This window comes from Pan paniscus, chromosome 15, assembly GCF_029289425.2.
Source record: "Pan paniscus chromosome 15, NHGRI_mPanPan1-v2.0_pri, whole genome shotgun sequence".
NCBI lineage: Eukaryota > Metazoa > Chordata > Mammalia > Primates > Hominidae > Pan > Pan paniscus.
The window spans coordinates 14,002,124-14,020,538 of record NC_073264.2 but is presented as its reverse complement, the minus strand read 5'-3'; positions in this window follow the sequence as shown (position 1 = coordinate 14,020,538).

Genomic DNA, 18,415 nt, shown 5'->3' with positions numbered 1-18,415 from the left:
CTTCTATTCCTCAGACTCAATGTTGGAATGCTCCAGGCCTCAGTATTTTATTTCCCCCCACCATCATCTTTCTCTGCACTTCTTTCCTTGGTTATCTCATCCAATCTCATGGTTTTACCTGCAGTGTAATTGCTAATGACTCCCAAATTTATATTTCCATGCCATATCTCTATCCCAAATTCCACATTCATAAATCCAATTGCATTTTTTACACTTCCACCTGAATGTTGTGATGATGATGGGTCTATTTTTCCTGAGACCCATTCCTCACTCTGCCCAGTTCAGTTCATAAGACAGAGGGGATGAACACTGTGGATTATGTAGCTCAGATTTTCTGAAAGCTGGCTTCCAGTTAGGCTCAAACAATAGGAGACACATGCAGAAAGATGAAAGGCAGGAACAAGGAGAAATCTAGATATTGTCTCAATTTCTCCCTGTCATCCCTAATAACAGTTGCATTTTTTACAGGCTCCTGCTACTTTACATAGGCCCACTGTGGTTCCAGCTTCCCCCAGATATCCCTCCCTGCAGCTCCAGTAGTACAGTCTCCTATCCCTATTCTCCAAGGGAAGGTGATAGTAGCCTCCCATTGTTGCTAAATTGTAGGTTGCCTCACTGTCCCCTGGTTGGCTTTAATTTTTTTAAAGTTGTTTCTACTATCAATTCCCTTTGTTTTAAATTCTCAATGATTTCAATTTTCCTGGCTAGTTTCTGATTACTTCAGATACCTAATGGAAATCTCAAAGAAAGTGTGACTCAAGAGAAATTGCTGATTTCCATCTCCCAGTTACCACCAAACCTGTTTATGCTCATCCATTTCATTTGATGGCAAGTCCTTCCTCTGGTTGCTTAAACTCAAAGATTTTATAATATCTAGAATCTGCTACTTCTCACCATGTCTACTGAGGTGTGAATTACTACTGTTTTCCTCTTGGATAAAGTCAATATCTAAAGAGGGGACTTTTCCTAAAAGTGTCCCCTTACAGTCAGTTACCAACACAATATCCACAGTCATCCTTTTTACATAAAAGAGCGTATCACTTCTCTTCTTAGGACCTGTAGTGACCCTCTCTTTCATTGATGGTAAAATTCTAAGGCAATGTGAGTTTTAAAATACCCTGTAAATATGTACAATTATTATGTCATTTAAATAAAATATATATTTTTAAAAATTAAAAACGTATATCAAGGCCCAAATTACTTCTGTGTGCTCATCGTTAACTCCCCTTCCTCACTCATCTCCAGCCACACTGGTTTCCTTGAACCCCTTCAAACAAGCCAGATATGGGGCTGTCTTGGGCTTTTGCACTGTCTTTTCCCTCTGCCTGGGTTCCCTTCTTTCAGATATCTACATGTTTAATCCCTCACCACCTTTAAATTTTTGCATAAATGCTATCTTTTCAATGATGTTTTCTACGGCCTCCCTACTTAGCATCTCAACCTGTTTCTTGGACCAGCATTAGAAAATGAATATAGAGAGATGAACACAATATATATGGCCCTGCCCTCATAGTCCTAGCAATCTACAGGGACACAAAATAATATGCAAAAAAGTATTTGAATTATCTTCAGCACCTTTCTAAAGAAAAAAAGCTACTTAAAACTCACACTTAGAAGTGCTCAATATGAGTCAATACATTATGTCACCACCTAAAGTAACAAGATGTTAGGCTGCAACTGCTGTATGTTTTGAATGAGACTCATTACACTACGAAGTCACATACTTGTTTAATGTTATAATAAGACAGAACTAAATTAAAATCATAGTTATACCAAACACTAGCTACTCTGAATCTCTACATCTCAATGTTCTCACCAGCAAAATCAAGCTAATAATAATACTAGCTTCTTAAAGTTATTTAAAAGATAAATGAGCTAAGATATGTAATGCTCATAGCCCATTTAGAAAGGCAAAATATAAGGTATAGTACATAGAAACCACTGACCATTGGTAATTCTGAAACACTACAGGTCAGACGGTTTGAATGAACCATATACTAAAGGTTGGAAAAGTTATTTGATTAAACTCTGCCTTTTTTTTTTTCTGGGAAGAACACATAGATTAATCACTTTGTATAATCCCAACCTCTCCCTTCTTGGGAGTGGGGATAGGGGAAACAGTTTTCATCATCTATGATCTTAAGTTTCCTCATGCTCTTTCTCATTGTTAAGACAATACCACTTATTTTAGCTTATTGTTACAATAGTATTTCATTTTTTTCTAACAACTTGGTATTAGTCAAGATGGGATATAATAACAAATGACTCTTGAAATCTTCATGGGTGCCATGGGAAGTTTCAAGAACACAACTTGAAAGTGAATTGCATGACTTTGTTCTGTATTTCATTGACCACTACTCATTCAGTGAGCCTGAAAGTAACTGTGTATATCACTGTTAGTATACTATGCATGCCAGATACCCAAGACTCAAACTTTTCCTTTCCTTTAGATACCACCTACTTAGTCATCAATTTTGGTTCAACCTACTCCACTAAATAGCTTTGACTTCCATTCACTCACCACTTTAGATTAGTGCTATAGACTCCTATTTTACCTCCTTCATATCAATCCCCTTAAAACTCCCAATAGCTTCCATTGTTTCAACCAAAAGCTCAAATTCCTTTAATATAAAGTGTTATATGAACTGGCACCCTATATACTTTATATCCTAATCTCTCATCTTTCATTTATTTCTTTAACTCCTGACTCATGTAACAAAAATGCATTTATCTCAGCACGTATTTACTCCCTTACTTGTTATGCTCTCCCAAATGTCCCTGTATTTTTAATTGAAGAGTAATTGCCACATTTTATTTTATATGCTTGTGTTACCATTTATATATATATTTACTACAGACTCTGCTTTTAGAAGGCATACACTGGCCAGGCGCTGTGGCTCACACCTGTAATCCCAGCACTTTGGGAGGCTGAGGCGGGCGGATCATGAGGTCAGGAGATCGAGACCATCCTGGCTAACACGGTGAAACTCCATCTCTACTAAAAATACAAAAAATAAGCCGGGCGTGGTGGCGGGTGCCTGTAGTCCCAGCTACTCGGGAGACTGAAGCAGGAGAATGGTGTGATGTATATGAAATTATATTTTGGGCTGGGCACAGTGGTTCGTGCCTGTAATCCTAACATTTTGGGAGGCCCAGGTGGGTGGATCAACAGAGGTCAGGAGTTCAAGACCAGCCTGGCCAACCAACCCGTCTCTACTAAAAATACAAAAATTAGCTGGGCGTGGTGGTGCCTGCCTGTAATCCCAGCTACTTGAGAGGCTGAGGCAGGAGAATAGCTTGAATCCAGGAGGTGGATGTTGCAATGAGCTGAGATCATGCCACTGCACTCCAGGCTGAGTGACAGAGTGAGACTCCCTCTCAAAAAAAAAAAAAAAAAGAAATTGTATTTTGTTGTTTTATAGTTTTAATTTGAATTAATAATAAGCTTTGGTACCATTTCATATATTTTAACTTTTTTATTATTTAAAAAGTCTGCTTATGTATTTTCCTATTTTAATTTTTATGTCTTTTTCTAAATCCTTAACAGAAATTAATTGTATCATGAATTTTAATAGATTGTTATGTACTTGCAAATGTTGCCATGCTGTTTATGATGATTTTTCATTTTACCAATGGTGATTTAGAAGGAACAGATACTCTTGATATGAGTGGGACCAAACTTACAAATCATCTTGCTCCAGTCAGTTTTTGTGCTGGTTTGAAAATTTTTTTCATACTCTGAGATTCAGGCTAAATTGCTTTTAAAATTTTAAAGCTTTGTGTTTCACATTTATATTCTTGATGAGATGTATAGAGTGAGAATGAGATACATTGTCTTTTTATTATAAACAATCTTGCTTTAGTAGCTACTGAAGTTTACTTTTGAAATTGTATTTCTTAAATATTTCTGTTAATTATAGAAAATTCATTTTGTATTCTATTTTATATCTATTAACTTTGCTCATTTAGTAATTCTAATAATCCTAGGCATTCTTCACAATGCATTGTAAGATAATGTATACATTTCATAGGATGACAATTTTTAGATACACTTAATGGTATGGGACTATAGATTATTGGGATTTTCTTTGGTTTAAAATTGGCAAACTATTTTTAAGGGGAAGTTGTTAACAATCACTTTCTACAATATGTGACTCTTCAAAGAGTAAATCAGAGACAAATCTTTATTTTCTATTTTTTTTTTTTTGAAAATCAATAATAATGACCCTATTTTTTAGTTTGAATGGATTCTCATTAATTTAAAATGCAAATATTTTGGACTAAATGTGTCCCTCCCACCCCAAATTTAAATTTTGAAGCCCTAATCCCCAGTATTATGGTTTTGGAGATGTGGGCCTTTGGAGGTCAAAAGGTTGAGATGAAACCATGAGGATGGAGTCCTTATGATGGAATTAGTGAATTTATTATAAAAGACACAGAGGAGCACTTTCTTGTACACTTCCTTTGTCTCTGTCCCTCTGTGTGTTTCTCTATCTCTCTTCCCTGTGGGAACACAACAAAAGGTATCTGTGTGACAAGCATGAAGAATACCCTCAGCAGAAACTGACTATGTGTATGCTGATCGTGTACTTCTTAGCCTCCAAACTATGTGGAAAAAATTTTGTTGTATAAGACACCAAGTTTATTGCATTTTGTTACGGCAGCCTGAGCAGTCTAACAAGAAAGCAATAAAAAGTATAAGTAATTAAGATGAAACTAAATTTATCATCCAAATTCTCACCATAAAGAAATAACCATTTTCAAAATATGTAGAACAAGATTTCACATATTTTCCTAAAGTTTATAGACAGAGATAATTGATAAAGATTTTATACAAATTGACTATTAAGAAACGATTGTATTTAATTATAACAGAAGATAAAAATAATTTTGTATAGAGAAACTGATTAACATTTATGCATATTTGTTCCTAAAGTACATTCAAAGTTAAGAGAACAGATTTCAAAATAATAAGTTAGAGTTCTTATAGTATAGGTTTCTTACAAGAAGGGAAGAAAGCAAAATAAATTTAACACAACTAAAGCAGATCTTGCAGAATGTGATTTATATATGGACATGAGTCAGCTACCTAAACTTGAATCTCAGTGTTATATAGATGAACCCACTCAGACAGAAACAACATTGAACTAGAACAGAACTCCTTTGACAGGCAATGCACATGTTTGTAGGAGAGCAGACTGTAAGCTTTCTCTGAGCCTCAGAGAGGCAGAAGGTAAGAATGATTCTGGGTTATGCATCCTCAAGTTTTTGTTTAAACTCTCTGAATAAGTACCTCATTCCATTTTGCTGGGGCAAAGTGAGTGGATGGGGAAAGCAGGCCAAGGGCATTATGTGAATGGGTCACTTCAAAGGGAAAGACATATCTGAAACATGGCAGAAGCACCCCATAACTAACTACTTTTTCATGCCTTTGGCCTATTGGACTTAACCATTATAGCAATGATGACTCAAAAACTACACTAAAGCAGTGTTAAGAGGAACATTGATCGTGCTAAATGCATTCATCAGGGGGACCAAAAGTTCTCAAGTTAATGACCTAACATAGCAACTAGGGGAATTAGAAAAAAAGCAACAGAAAAGACCCAACCCCAAAGCTAGTAGAAGAAAAAAAAAAAAACTGAAGTCAGAGAACTGAAAAAAAATTATCTAAACGTCCACACAAAGGATGAAGCCAAGAGTTTTTTTAATAAACAATACTGATAGATCATTAGCTAGATTAGCAAAGAAAAAGGGAAGATCCAAATAAGTATAATCAGAAATTATAAAGATTATATTAAAATTGATCCCATGAAAATACAAAAGATATGCAGAGACTATTATGAGCACCTCTCTGCACACAAATCTAGAGGAAATGAATAAATTCCTGGAAACACACAATCTCCCAAGATTGAATCAGGAAGAAAGTGAAAACCTGAACGGACCAATAGGAAGTTTGGAAATGGAATTAGTAATAAAAACCTACGAAAAAAATAAAATAAAAGCCCCGTAACAGATGGATTCACAGCTGAGTTCTATCAGAGGTGCAAGGGAGAAATGATACCAATCCTACTGAAATGTCTCCAAAAAATCAAGGAGGAGGGGCTTCTACCTAACTCATACTACAAAGCCAGCATTACCCTGTTACCAAATCTGGCATAGACCACGGAAAAAGAAAAGAGAAAACTACAGATCAATATCTCTGATGAAAATACAAGCAAAAATTGTCAAACCAAATCCAGCAGCACATCAAAAAGTTCATTCACTATGACCAAGTAGGGTTTATTCCTGGGATATAAAGTTGATTCAACATATGCAAATTGATAAATGTGATTCACCACATAAACAGAATCAAAAACAAAAACATAGGGTCATCTCAATAGATACAGAACAAGCCATCAATAAAATTCAACATTCCAGCCAGGCGCGGTGGCTCACGCCTGTAATCCCAGCACTTCGGGAGGCCGAGACGGGCGGATCATGAGGTCAGGAGATCGAGACCACGGTGAAACCCCGTCTCTACTAAAAATACAAAAAATTAGCCGGGCATGGTGGCGGGCGCCTGTAGTCCCAGCTACTCGGGAGGCTGAGGCAGGAGAATGGCGTGAACCCGGGAGGTGGAGCTTGCAGTGAGCTGAGATCTCGCCACTGCGCTCCAGCCTGGGCAACAGAGTGAGACTCCATCTCAAAAATAAATAAATAAATAAATAAATAAATAAATAAATAAATAAATGAAATTCAACATTCCTTTTATGATAAAAACCCTCAACAGAATAGGCATTGAAGGAACATACCTCAAAATAATAAAACTATCTATGACAAACCCACAGTCGCCATCAAACTAAACAGCAAAAGCTGGAACCACACCCCTGGAGAACTGAGACACGACACGGATGCCCACTTTTACCACTTCTATTCAGCATAGCACTGAAAGTCCTAGTGAGAGCAAACAGGCAAGAGAAAGAAACAAAAGCCATCCAAATAGGAAAAGAAATTAAACAATCTCTCTTTGCCAATGTTGTGATTCTACACATAGAAAATCCTAAAGTCTCCATCAGAAGGCTCTTTGAACTGACAAGTGAATTCAGTAAAGTTTCAAGAAATAAAAACATTGTAGGAAAATAAGTAGCATTTTTATGAACCAAAATCATTGCAGCTAATAACCAAATCAAGAACACAATCCAATTTACAATAGCCACAAAGAAAATGAAGTACCTAGGAATTCATCCAACCAAGGGGGTCAAAGACCACTACAAGGAGAAGTACAAGACACTGTTGAAAGAAATCAGAGATGACACATAAATGGAAAAATATCCATGCTCATGGATTGGAAGAATCAATATTGTTAAAATGGATATACTGCCTAAAGCAATTTGCAGATTCAATGCTATTCCTATCAAAATACCAATGTCATTTTTTAAATAATTAGAATGAAACTTATTATAAAATTCATCTGGAACCACAAAAGAGCTTGAATAGCCAAAGCAATCCTAAGCAAAAAGAAAAGCCAGAGGTGTCACATTGCCAGACTTCAAACTGTACTATAAGGCTACAGTGATCAAAACAGCGTGGTACTGATACAAAAACAGACACACAGACCAGTGGAAGATAATACAGCACCCAGAACTAAATTTGCCAACTTACAACTATGTGACCTTTGAAGAAGCTGACAAAAACAAGCAATGGAAAAAAAATCCCTATTCAATAAATTGTGCTGTGGTAACTGGCTAGCCATATACAGAAGATTGAAATTGGACCCCTGCCTCTCAACATAGATGAAAATTAACTCAAGATATATTAAAGATATACGAGTAAGACCTAAAACTGTAATAATACTAGAAGAAAATCTAAGAAGTACCCTTTTTGATATAGGCTTTGGCAAATGGATGACTGAGTTCCCAAAAGCACTTGCAACAAAAACAAAAATTGACAGGTGGGATCTAATTAAACTAAAGAGCTTCTGCCTACCAAAGGAAACTATCAACAGAGTAAACAGACAACTTAAAGAATGGGAGAAAATATTTGCAAACTATGCTTCTGTTAAAGGTCTAATATCCAGCATCTGTAAGGAATTTAAACAAATCTACAAGCAAAAAATCCAAAAAATCCACCTAAAATTTGGGCAAAGGACATGAACAGACATTTCTCAAAAGGTGACGTAACAAGCAGACAAGAAACATTAAAAATTGCTAAACATCACTAATCATCACATAAATTCAAATGCAAAAACCACAATGAAATACCGTCTCACACCAGTCAGAATGTCAATTACTAAAACTTACAAAAAACAGCAGATGTTGAGAAGTCTGTGGAGAAATGGGAACGCTTATACATTGTAGGTGGGAATGCAAACTAGTTCAGCCACTGTGGACAGAAGTTTGGAGATTCTTCAAACAACTTAAAATAGAACTACCATTTGGCCCAGCAATCCCACTATTGAGTATATATACCCAAGGGAAAATAACTTATTTTATCTAAGAGACACATGCACCCGTATGTTCATTGCAGCACTATTCACAATACCAAAGCAATAGAATTAACCTAGGTGTCCATCAATAAAGAACTGGGTAAAGAAAATATGGTATGTATACATCACAAAAAACAATGCAGCCATAAAAATGAACAAAGTCATGTTCTTTGTGGCAACATGAATGGAGCTGGAGACCATTATCCTAAGTGACCTAATAGAAGAACAGAAAGCCACATATCACATCTTCTCACTTATAGATGGTAGCTAAACATTGAATACACATGTTAAGATGGGAACAATAGACATTGGGGACCACTAGACTGGGGAGGAAAGGTAGGGGTTGTGGGCTGAAGAACTACCTGTTGGGTACTGTGTTTACTGCCTGGGTGGTAGGATCACTGGGACTCCAAGCCTCAGCATCACACAATTACTCATGTAACAGTCTTTCATTAACCTATAATAAAAGTTGGAATTAATTTAAAAAACAAAACAACTACACTGTTTCATTGCTCTAGATTTCTTTTTGTCTCCATTTAATTATGGAGAGACTTGCAGAGACAGAAATGACTGTCACGTGTTCTTATACACACAAAGCCCTAGAAACAGGAGCCACAGCACATCGTGCACTGGGGCCATACGGGGAAGTACCAGAGTCAGTGAAGGCAAAAGGAGCAAGACTAAAGCATGAGCCAGAGCCTTTAATATGGTTTTCCTTGGAAGGAATGAGTGAGACAGGGTAAGCAGCTGAGCAGGTTTAAGACTGGGTAGTGTGAGTGCTTTTTGTGTAATTTAGTCCCTAGTGTTCCAGCACCTGATTCTGGGGTGACGAAAGCAGAGGGATAATGTCCCAGACCACAGGAGCCATATAATGAGTCAAGTGAGGGTGTGGATTCTGGATTGGTTGGTTTGCATATAAATAACATGCTCATAGGCAAGTTGTTTAGTATTTCTAGAAATTAGCTAACCCTAGGAGGAGCACTCTGTCTTGAAACCCATATGGTCTCACAATGTCAAAGCAAAACAAAAACAATAACCATGATTAATACAGCAAGATGGAATAAGCTATATATTGCCTTAAGGAAGAAGTTACTTGGCTCTCTATGGCTGATCGTCATAACCTGAAAGATTTGTTCTCTTGACTTGAGTTGGACAACTGGGGTTTTATTTCTGAAGCATTTTTTAGGAACTACTCATTGTTCTTGTTTTTGTCATAGTAGTCATGATGCTGGCCAATTGCATTCAACTCAGTCTTAACTTCCTTTTTATAGCAGCCCTCTCACCAGATGATTGCCCTTACTACAAAACTGCAAAAAGTTCAAGAACATCTCATAATATGGTTGACAATAGAGACAACTAAACAGTCTCTAAGTCGTGAAGATTTGAATCTCTAAACTTCCCTGAATTGGCTTGGTCAATGCCTCACAAGCTAGTTAGTGACAAAATGGGAGGAGGGGTAGCCAGACCATATATAAGAATAGAGCTCTGACCCACATCTTTGTAGCAACCAGCCTGGGAAGCCAAACCACAGCCTCTGCATCAACCAGCCCCAAATGAATAGGATTTAGTTAATGATTGCCAGGTTCCCTATTTTTGCCCCCGCTGCCAACTCAGGACCCATCAGAGAAAGTCAAGTATGCTTTCTGACTGATCACATAAGATGCTCCATTTCCCCTTATTTATTTAGTCCATCTTCAGCTTTCCCATACAACCTTAAAGCAGAACATATCCAAAAGCTTTCCTTTTCCAAGTACAAAACTTTCCTATTCCTCAGCCTTTCTTTGAGTCTCTGCAAAACATATATGATGACAGCTGACTTTCTTGTTATAAAAAGTCTGAATAAATATAGATTCTCTCTGTTATTATTAGGTGTTATTTATTTCCACAATCTACAAAAAATCATCAGGCAGGGTACTATTTAAAGATGCAATATTGAAAAATTCCACATAAAATCGGGAAAAAAGAAATAATGTTCATCTCACTACTATTCTTCTACACATTACTGTAAGCACTAACCATTATAAAAAGAAGAAAAATAAAGGGCATAATGATTGAATAGGAAAAACAAAACTGTCTTTACTTGAAAATGAGATGATTATGGAAAAAAAACTAAGGAATACATTTCAAAAGCTACTAGAACCAAATAATATATATATATGAAATTTATAGCAAACAAGGTTAATATATAAAAGTGCATGTTGAGTGTTCCTTATCCAGATATCTGAAATCTGAAATGCTCTAAAAGCTGAAACTTTTTGAGAGCTGACGTGATGCTCAAGGAAATGTTCACTTAAGCATTACAGATTTTGGATTTCTGGATTAGCACTACTGAATTTGTAAGTATAATGTAGATATTCTGAAATCTGAAAATAATTTGAAATCTGAAATACCTCTGGTCCCAAGCATTTTTTAACTCACTATATGTGCTCATTTTTTTAAACAAATACCTATTAAGCAGACACTATGAACAAAAACTGTGAAAACATTGGAAATACATAAGTAAGCAAGGCAGAAGGGCCTCTTGTATTAAAAATAAATGAAGGAGGACACTAGTTAAAGTGGTAAGGACAGATTTTAATCATTTAATAATAATGATTGCAACATGGAACATGGAAAAGAGTGCAGCATGAGTTGAATTCAACTTCAATTTGTATATTGGCAACTGATTGTTTTATTTTATTTTAGATTCTAGGGGTACATCTGAACGTTTGTCACATGGGTATACTGTGTGATGCTGAATATTGAACTTCTAATGATCTCATCGCCCATGTAGTGAACATAAGACCCAACAGACAGTTTTTCAACAGTTGGCCATCTCCCTCTCTCTTCCCTTTTGGAATCTCCAGTGTTTATGGTTCCCATCTTTGTGTTTTTGGGTACCAAATGTTTACCTCCTACTTATAAGTGAAAACGTGGTATTTAGTTTGCTGTTTTTGCGTTAATTCAACAAGCATTTTGGATAAGCAGTTCTTAACCGGTAAAATGTGTTGTTGCATACTAATAATGAATCATTAAAACATAATAATAAATTCTATTCACAATAGAATAATCACAAGCATATAATTCTTAGGAATAAAGGCAACAAAATATGCGTAGGACTTTTATCTAGAAGCTAAAAGTATTATAGAGAAATTTTAAGAAAAAATAGAAAACGTAGATCTATACATGTTCTTATTGATATGTTATTTATATTAAGATATCCATTCACCTTATATTGATCTACAAATGTATTAGAACTCTGATGAAAATCACATCAGATTTTACTGCAAAATAAAAATAAACAATGTGATGTCAAGATGTATATACATATGCAGAAATACAAAGGAACATAGGTAATTTAACCAATCTTGGAAAAGAATATAATCGAAGAAGTAACATTAAATTATGTTAAGATTTTTAAAGCTGCATGTTAAAAAATGGAGCATCCATAAATATGTTCATGTTTAACATAGATGATGAACTGATTTTCTATGAAGACAAAGGACAATAGAAAACACATATTTTTACAACAAATCTGAAACAACTAGATAAATTTATGAAAATCAAATTAATTTTTTTATTTCTAACTTTTTCTGTTGCCCAGGCTGGAGTGGTGCAATCATAGCTCACTGCAGCCTCGAACTCCTGGGCTCAAGAAATCCTCCTTCTTCAGTCTCCTAATGCATTGGGGTTACAAATGTGAGTCATCATGCTTAGCCTAACGTCAATGTTTATCCCATATCATTTACAAATTTGTGATGAATCCAATTTGAGATGCTCATAAACATAAATATGAAACATAAATATAAAAACTAATACTATAAAGCATATAAGAGAACAATCTTGCATCTTAGGGAGGCAAAATATTACATCTTTAGGGAGGCAAAAATATTTCAGACAAAACAAACAGAAAATGTAGCCGTAAAGGAAAAAATTATATAAATAGGGCTTCCTCAAAATAAGATTTTCTACTCATCAAAAGAAAGCATTGAAAAAAATTAAAAGGCAGGACACAGAATCAGAGGAATTATTTTTAATACATACAAATGACTTAGAAGATCTTAATAAGTAATACTATTCAGTAATAAAATGTCTAACAGCCTCTCCCCAAATAGGCATGGGTCTTGAATATCTTACAAAGGAAGATATGCAATGTCACATGAACAGGCATTGGACATCATTGTTCATTAGGAATATGCAAATATACATGACAATGACAGCCATTGCACATTCACTAGAAATTATTTAAAGAAATTTTAAAATACTGACAATACCAAAAATTATAGATATGTAGCAACTGGAAGTCTTTTTGTTTCTTAAGAGTGTAAAATGGGGCAAACACTCCAGAGAACAGTTAATTATTTTCTTATAAAGTTTAAAATATATTTTTCTTTGACCCAGTAAGTTTTTTCTCTGTTATGTACACAAAAGAAATAATAACTGATGCCACAATAAAGATTTATTCAAAACTTATTAGAACGGTTTTATTCTTAAAACTAAACCTTGAAACAACCCAAACAACCTTCAATAAAGGAATGGATACACGAATTGTATATATTCATACAGTGGACACTACAGTACTCAGAATTAACAACAACAACAACAAATCAGATATTGACGTGTAACAAAATGTCTGGGCCTCTATAAAATATTATATTGAATAAAATAAAAAAGTTGAATATCTATTCTTACTATGTTGAACAAATTTAAAAAAAAAATTACATGGCATAAAGTTCCATTTATATGACATTCCAATAGAGGCAAAACTAATCCATGGTTATGAAAATAAGAATGGATTAAAGATTTGATGTGTGAATGAGATTTAAGTGGAAAGGCATGAAGGAATTTTTGAGGTGAGGAAAATGCCTGTAGCTTGAATTGGTATTGATTATATGGGTCTTTGTATTTGTCCAAAGTTATTGAATTGTAAACTTTAGATCTGTGCATTTCACAGTTAAAAAAAATTTACCTCACCAGTGAAACTCTGTCTACCTAAAGTCTGCAGAAAGCATAACTCAAGAATTTAACATAAGGTCCCCTAATCACATGAAGGTAAGAAACAGCCATCTTTTAAACATTTAAAAAGTCAGGGGAATAAAAATCCAGGAGTTTTTTTTTTTTGAATAACTATTAAACTTATGCCAGTGAAAGAAAATAAAATTAATTTTCACAAAAGTTGATATACATGACTGAGGATTAAATCTATATTGATATTGTTGAGATTAAAATACAACGCAATTTTAATAAACATTTAAAACATGGACATGGTGTCCCTAACAATTTGTTGATAGGGGAGAGGATAATATAAAAATTAATTTTATGAATCCCACATAAGTACTTGTTAAAAACATATGCCTCTGTTCTTTTTATTTAGGAATCACTCACAGAAAGCACACATTCTTTGCTTCTGCACTAACTCTGGAATTCAATATTAGAAGGCTCAACTGCCATGAATATAAATCAAATTCATCTGCATCCCCTATATCAGACTAAATGTGTTTGTTTCTCACTATTCTGCTATATTCCTTGTATTAATTTTAATAGAATCAAAACTGAGATATGGAAGAGGATGTTATATATTGAACACCTTTTCTTCCATCTAGCGTACCCAATATTTGCCGCGTAGGCCAGAAATATAATAATTAGAAATGCGTCTTTATTTGGGGTCCTTACTTCATTCACAATTCTAGATAGTCTTCTAGTTATGACAAAGTCTAAGAATTTTATTTTTAAATAAATTATTATCATATTTTTCTGTTACCATTTTTTGGTTGGTTTTCCATGCAGTTTGTGCCTACTTCCAGGAGGAAGACACCTACACACATTTACTCTTCTCTACTTTCTTTGCAAATTTGAATATGAAAAAGAGAGCCAGGAATTGCCAAAAGCTGGTTACTCCAAGACCCTAGGCATTCTGTCAAAATCTAACTTGGATGATCATGTAAAATACTCATCATTTTATTAATATCAGTATGTTCATTCAAATGGTAACAAGATTTTCACTTGATTTCTAAATCATTGATCTTAAGTGAAAAATATCAAAATAGAGGACTTCACAAATATTATCATTTAGAACATCCTCACTTTAAACAATCTAAAGTTATTTTTAATGTTGAATCAATCATACTCTGACCTTCTCCATAGGAAAGGAAAATGTAAATATTCCAGACAGCAGAGAGCAAACTGTCATAAAAATAAAACTGTACTTTCAAATGGCTGTAGTCCACAGCACAGCTCTAACCCAAATTGTCATTTCAGCTGCTTCACATTATTAGAAAATACTTACCTTCTAGCTTTGAACATGAAAGAAAAGTACTCTTAGTCTATCAGCTTCCCTAACTAGGAGATTCACGTATTTGTTGGGGTCATATAAAGAAACTGATAGTGCAATTTAATAAGGATAATGCAGAGAAGGTTTGGAGATTCTTTGCAAAGCTGTTGATGGGATGAGAAAGAACACAAGAGACTGCAGTAACCTTTGGTTAGAGTGATTTTTATCACCCCTAGTTTGAAAGGGCCAGTGGCAAAACAAGTTTACTAACTTTAGGATAAAGTAGACTCATCAGGAAAAGAGCAACCACCTAAGCTTAAGGGACAAAGCCAATCACCCGTGGGAAGCCAGTGTTAAAAATACTTGATCTTGCTCTCTGCTTTCCTGAGAATACAAATCATTCACTTTAACTCATTGAATTCACTCAGCAGTCAGAAGAAAAGGAAGCCTCTTGTTGGAATTCATACTAAGAAGATCAGAAAGTGTAGTGGAAAAGAGAGGACTAGAACTGCAGTGCAAGTAGAAGTCAGTGTCCAAAAAGAAGTGTATTTGTATTGTTCATTTGACCTCATTTATTTTAGTATGCAAGCGTGTGCTTAAAAATATTTCAGCCTTCTTTTTACTATATATGCAACTCGTCATTATTTATTGAGAGATTATATATCCATCATTACTTCAATGATCTCATTTTTAGCTTTCCTCTTCTTTATTAATGGATGCAGTAACTTCTGGCATTCCCCTGAGAATATTAATTCTACTTATTTGGAAGTACTCTTTTTATTGCTCTCTGCTGTCTTTCTTTTGTATTTTATACATCTTTCATTTGCTTTATGTTATTTTAAATCTTACCCTATGCACTTACAATGATGGCACTTCTCTGAATGACTGTTGATTTTCTTCCTTTCTTTCTTTTTTTCATGTTGTCTACATTTTTTTTCAAGGTGAGTTTCTGCTAGACTGTTATTACTGAGCAATCCTTTGGTGGAGAAGGAGGTTCATGCTGCTACAGGCCACAATTTGCCTCATTTGCAGTCAGATCAGGCTTTTTGTCAGAGAGAGGACATGCCCATTAGGCAATATGTATTCAGATATTTCCAACTGATCGCTGCCTTTTCTTTCTGATTCAAATTCCCATTCTCAATATATTTACCTAATGTATGCCTCCCTTTTGCCTTTTTAAGCAAAACTAAAAAATCAATACCCTTGAAAAAATTGATTAATTTGGCTAACTTAAATTTAAAGTCTTCACTTCTAGCAAAATAGTTTTACTACGTTTTTTACTATGAGAAAATATGTAAACTATGTATACCAAAGCGAATCTATACATAATTTAGAAAAATAAAAATATTTCAATAGAAAAGTGGGAAAATGTAAAAATAGGTACTTACTGGAAGAATCAAGAGATTAGTTCTAAAGACCTTAATTATTTATTTAAACTAATTTAATTAAAATTTTAAAAATAATTAAATTTTTCAATAATCAAGTAACACAAATTAAACAATAGAACCTTTTATTTTGAGATGCAAAAGCATGAATCAAAGACATCTGTAAAGCTTAAATGTATTCAGATTGTAAAGCTAACCCATGTAAACCAAACTAGGCCAGGAATTAGACTATATTAGTGCCCCAGACTCCCCCAAGTGTCCCTTCCTAAAAGAAGCTCCTCTCACCCTAAGTTTTATGTATAATTTTTTTGCTGTGCTTCAAAAAGGTATAGCATGTATGCATCTCTGAACAACATACCTTAGTTTTTTTTGGCCTGCTTTGATAATTACTATGAAATCCTCTTTCTGTATTATTTTGTGCCACACTCCTTTTGTTCAACATATGTTTATGAGTGACAGCCCTGTTGTTGCAAGCAGTTGTAATTTATTTATTTTCACTGCTCTATAATATTTGATTGTTTATATAGATGAGAATTTTCTATTTTATTCCTTATATACATTTGTGTTATTTTAAAGTTTGGGTGCTTAGGAGCAAAGTCAATATGAAAATACTTGGACATATGCTCTCAGAATTATATGCATAAGTTTATCTACAACATATAACTATCCAAGGAATTTTAGGAGCAAACATATGTGGATACTTATTTAATCATAGACTAACTTTTTTTCAAATCAATTGTATCAATTTATACTTCTTCCTGTGGTACCTAAGATTTCATAAAATTATACTTTCAATCCATGGGTTTAGCAAAATAATTCAAAGTTTAATAATATCAAATTGACATCTATAATTTAAGACCACTTTAGATGAAAATTTTTGATATCTATTAAATTTTACAATGTGAATAACTTATAAGCACAATTTTCCTTAACTCATCATCTGTCTTATGAAATACTAACATATGTGCAATAAAATGCAATAGGATGTCAATTACAGCTTTTTAAAAATAGTCAAAAGCCCATTAAATAGATTAAATGTCCACCAATAGAGAAATGGCTAAGTAAATATGACATATCTAAGAGTTAAAGAAATGATAAAGATTAACATGTGTTGAATCACTAAGATTTCCAATACATATTAAATTGAAAAATAAAAACACATTATTGTGGTTAAAAATACACAAAGTATTAGATTATCAAATCAGACTCACATGCATCTGAGATCTTATGCAAACTTAACTAATAATTTTATGGATAAAAATTATTGTGAGGTACAGGTGGAGCAAGGTAAGGTCAGATAGCACTGTGAGAATCCCTGGGTCCTTTCCTCCCACATCAGATATGCTTTGAACAAGGATAATAGATGATGATTCTGAGTAAGATGTGCAGTCATCTCACTTACACAGAGGAGATATTTAGATCACAAAATATCTCATTTTGTCTTTAGATGGTCCAGGAAACTATGCCCCATGAGTCAAAGAGATTTAGGTTTTATTATAAACAACCCTAGAAAAGAAATCACAGCACATACATTCTTCTAAAAGCATTCTGTAGGTAAGATATTCCTTCCTGGAAACCTCTTAGTTTGTTTGCCAAGAGGTTAGCCAGTTATATGGTTACCAAAAAACCTGCCTTCTTTGTCTCCAGCATGTTTCTTATTAAAGAGAATGAATGAATTGCAGAACTATTGTTTGCACATTTACTTTTAAATGGTTTATCAGTAAAATATGTGAGAATACATTTTTAAAATGAACTTATGTGATTGCTTTGGAAAATGTCTGGAAATACGCAAACCACACTGATAATAATGGCCTTCTGGGGATGAACCAACACACAATAGGTTTACTGGTAATCGTTTGATTTTTTTCAAAAGTACTACATTCCTGTATAATTTGCATGATTAAAATGTATTTAATATAATTTCCACCCATGATAATTTTCTTGTGTATAAATAGGACATTGCTCTTGCTATTAGCAGCTATATACTGTAATATTTCTAGTTGAACCACAGGGTTTAGCAGACTTCAGCCCATACACTGAACCTGTCCTATTGCCTGTTTTTATACAACCTGCAGCTAAGAATGTTTTTATATTTTTTGAATAATACAAAAATATCAACAGAGGAATAATAGTTCATAACACAAAATTAACAAAATTTAACATTTGTGTCTATGAATAAAGTTGATAATATTGTAGCCACAGCCATTTGTTTGCATATTGTCTACTTTCTTGTTACAACAGGGTTTAGCAGTTGTGACAGAGACTTCTACAATGTTCCCAAAGCCTAAAATATTTACTGTCTTACCCTTTATAGAA